The sequence below is a fragment of the Gobio gobio genome (assembly GCF_949357685.1).
Source record: "Gobio gobio genome assembly, chromosome: 2".
Classification (NCBI taxonomy): domain Eukaryota; kingdom Metazoa; phylum Chordata; class Actinopteri; order Cypriniformes; family Gobionidae; genus Gobio; species Gobio gobio.
In genome coordinates, this window is record NC_137098.1 from 46,038,610 (window position 1) to 46,043,172 (window position 4,563).

Below are 4,563 nucleotides of genomic sequence, written 5' to 3' on the forward strand. Positions count from 1 at the left end.
ATGCTGTCCATTCCAGAAATTTTTTTTACCAACACTTTTGAATTTCCCTAATGAATTCATCTGGTGGGTTCAACACAATTTATGCCATAAAATAAAGGTGGCAAGATTAAGACCAGCAATCTCCCTCTATAAGATAGTTGAGGTAAAATCCAATTCCATTTTGATACTAATTTTATCTATAACACCTTCCCAGTTTTTTCTTTGATGTACTTCTGAACCTAAAAAGATGCCTAAAAACTTAAATCCATCTGTTTCCCACTTTGCATTTCCAGGGATAACAGGTTTTGCATTGACATAACAGCATTTCTCTTTATCATTGCACAGAATGCTTCCGTTTCAGTTCAGTTTTGCAGATGATGCTTTCTCATAAAGACATACTGTAATTAACAATATCAAGATCTCTTTTATCTTTCACAATTACTGTAATATTGTCTGCATATGCTGTTAACTTAAATGCATTGCAGTTACCATCAACCTTTGGACCAGACAGTTTTTTTCTTAAAAGACAGAGTGGCTCCACTACTAAAGCGTATATGTCACAATTCACCAGTATGAGTGCCGTGATCACCACCTGAGGGCACTCCAACCCGGACTGTCATTCTATCATAGACTATATTACCCACAATCCTTTGCCTGGACTCATTAGCACTCACTGTTTACACCTGTGTCTCATTAACTCTGCATATATACAGGCTACCATGTTCACTCTGTCACTGCAAAGTCTTGTTGGTTGTAAACTGCTCTGAGGCAAACAAGACAAGACAATGCACCTCGGCACCTCGGCAGCTCTGGAAAGGAATAACCTCCGAAATTCTGAATGAAGCCCTGTGCTCCTCCCAAGCACGTAAGACCACCACCACATAAAAACCCCAGCACAGCCCCCCTGGCCATGTCAGGACTTGGGACCTCCGGACTCAGGACCACCGGACTCGGGACCACCGGAACTGGGACTGGACTCGGGACCACCGGACTCGGGACCAGATTCAGAACTGGGACTGGACTCAGGACCACCGGACTCGGGACCACCGGAACTGGGACTGGACTCGGGACCACCAAAACTGGGACCAGATTCAGAACTGGGACCGGACTCGGGACCACCGGACTCGGGACCACCAGACTCGGGACCACCGGACTCGGGACCACCGGAACTGGGACCACTGGACTCGAAACAGGAAATGTCACTGGGGTCTGGATGGAGACCCGGACGGGACTAGACTCTGGAATGGCGGCCATGAAAGGACTGCTACATTCGTCCTCTGCGACTCTCGCAGTGAATGCAGAGCCGCTTACCTGAAGGGTATAGTCAAGGAACTCACTCAAAGACCCTCGAGGACCATCACGGACAAGTTTGGTTTGTAAAGGTTTATTGAGTCCATGGCAAAAAAAAGTAAATCAACATAAAGTCCGGGAGGTTGGTGATGTTTGCAATGTTCAGAAAGTCTCTGATGTGGTCCTCGAGTGAGTGAGTTCCTTGGCGTAGACGGATGAGACATACTGTTGGATCCATGCGTGGCGAAGTCTTCTCTAACGTAACTGGACTCTCTAAAAATATGGACGACGCGACTTCATTGACTTCCGCTGACCAGAGTTGAAGCTTTCGTAGGCCCGCACAAGGCGCTGACATCTTGGGACCGAGTCTGTGCATTAGAGAGCAGGAAGTAGAGACCCGATTATCAAAAGCCCGCCCACACTCTCACAGATGCAGAACAATTAATTATGTTGGTGTGAAATAAACAGTTATGGAAATGTAGAAATTAAAGCTAAAGCTCCAATCTCCTCCCAAAAATCCAGAGAAAAGTCCGTTAGTGCCTCAGTGAAAACTTCACTCAGAGAAGCCGTCAATCTCAGCTGTCAATCATGACGTCACACCCCCTGTTTTTATAGTTTCAAATAACTCACTAAAACTAAGCTTATTTAAAAAACGAACACTTGAAATGAAATCATCGTGATAAAAACTGCCTAAAATGACAGAAACCATCTTTAGGAAACAATTATTTGAAGTGTTATTGAATTGTTTCGTGTGTCTCGTGTCCATTCTAATACATGGAGAGGTGGAGTTTATGAGCTATACTGGGACCAACCACCAGGGGGCGATCGAGGCGCGGAGGCTTCAGTTTCTGAGAAGAGCAAACGTGACCAAAGGCTTGCTCTGAGTAAGCAATCTCATAAAGACATACTGTAATTAACAATATCAATATCTCTTTTATCTTTCACAATTACTGTAATATAAAAAAGAGCACAACAGGCTTGCTCTGAGTAAGCAATCTTATTGGTTTACTTAACCCACCACCTATTTTTAGAATACAAGAGGCATTCATATAAGAGTTTGATCCAATTATTAAAGCCATCTACAAACCCAAAAGCACTCATTGTTTCATACAGAAAACCATGATCAACTCTATTGAATGCTTTTTCCTTATCCAGGAACAGAAAGCTATCATTCACTTCATGTAGTTTAGAGTACTCTAAAATGTCTCTGATCATAAAAAATATGATCATATATGGTTCTTTCTGGAATGCAGGATTGATCTTGATGTATTACATCTCCTAGTACAGTTTTCAGCCTATTTGCTACTAACTTTTAGCTATTAAATTATAATCAGTTGTTAAAATCGAAAAAGGCCTCCAGTTTTTAAGAACACTCAAGTCACCCTTTTTTTTTTTTGTAATAGTGTTTATACTGCCCTTTGGCAACTTGGGAAGGCGTTTTTCTTTAAAACACTCTTGGATCACCTCATAAAAGTCTTTTCCGATGTAGTTCCACACAGTCCATCAATTCCTGGTGCTCTACCAGGCTTCATCTGTTTAACGGCATCAGTTACCTCCTCAAATGAAACTCTCTGCGTTTTAGTACAAAAAGGCAATTGCTGCAGTAGCTGTGACACATTTAGTATCAGTTTCTTCTTTTCTATACAAATTTGAATAAAAGTCAACTGCAATCTTTCTCATTTCTCTTGCATTAAAAGTCTTTCGTCCATCAGGTGTTGTCAAACAATACATTTAATTTAGTTGTTTTGAAACTTTCTCTAAATTAAAAGAATAAGCAGTGGGAGCATCGATCTCATGGTATAAAACGAGATCTTAACAGAGCACCTTTAGCCCGCACTTGCAACAAATATTCTAGATCTCTTTTCTTTTCACATAAAATGCCAGCTGAAGATGAATTAGAACTCTGAATCATACAAGTAAAATCATGTAAAATGTTATTCTTGTTGATTAGCATGTATACTGCTGACAAAATATTTGTATTTGTGTCTATTTTTTATTTTATTTGTAGTTTTCCCACCACTGTATCAAATGATCAAATTCATTTTTCTTAGAACCCCATACATTCCAAAACAATTCAAATTTCTCATGAAAATCTGTATTTTCCAATACGGACTTTTAAATTTAGATTGTGTCAAAACAATATTGACTGTAATAAAATGGTTATCTGATAGACAACATGGAAAAATATTACACCCTATTATTCTATCATTTTCAGCACGCTTGACATAAAACCTGTCAAGTCTTGCTACACTTATCATTCCCTGTGAAACTTTTGCCCAAGTATATTGTTTCATCTCTTTATTCTCTATTGTTTCATCTCTTTATTCTCATCTCTGCATACATCTACCAAATCTAATTTTTAAAAAGAAGCTGATACAGGATGTGGTTCCTCATTATCCCTGTCTAAAAGAAAATTAAGAGAACAATTCCAGTCCCAACCAACAATTAGCATACCATCCAAAGTATAACTTTTTAAAAACTCTAATTTTCTAAACATCAACTTCTCAACTTCAGCTTTCACCATCAAAATATGCCCTCTCTCTATTTCCATTTCTGATAAAATATTGACATTAAGGTGATTTGAAAATAAAACCGCTACACCTGCACTAACATTTGGGCCATGGCTTAAACAAAGCTTTCCTTCCAACCACAAGTTTAACTCCGATTCATTTTTATATCACTATGAGTTTCTTGTAAACATATTACTTCTAAATATTTAAGCATAAGAAACTCAGAAAGATTATTTGCAGATTCTTAAAAAAAAGACAGAGAAAAAAATAATAATAATAAGATAGAGACACAGACACCAACGGAGTTTTCATTTTATTTTTGTGTGTGTGTAGCAGTTTCTCAGTTTCAGTGTTTTGGGATATAGTGACCACCCTGGTCAGTTGCTGGATTGCTGCATTGGGTGTGTCTTACTGAACTGGGGCCTTCCTTTGTTTAAAACAAAAGGCAATGGCCATTTCAGTGTGGATAAAGCAATCAGCCGAAATAATGCATTCATTACTGTATGAGTGATGATGGTTCTAATAGTATACACAGAATATAATCACATTTAGACCAACTGAACTGAAAAAAACCCTGAAATCTCATTCAGCCTGTTGACTAAACAGTTTGCTCATCCTCTCCGCCTTAAAGTGGGAATTTTTTTTAACCCTGCATTCTTCCTCCAATCGTTTTTTTTTTTTTTTTTTTTTAAGGATTAACTAAAGTTTCTGGGAGGAGGGATGATGTAAGGTCAGTATTTGGGTGGGTAACACACATTTTAAGATACTCCTCTTTAAACAGAAT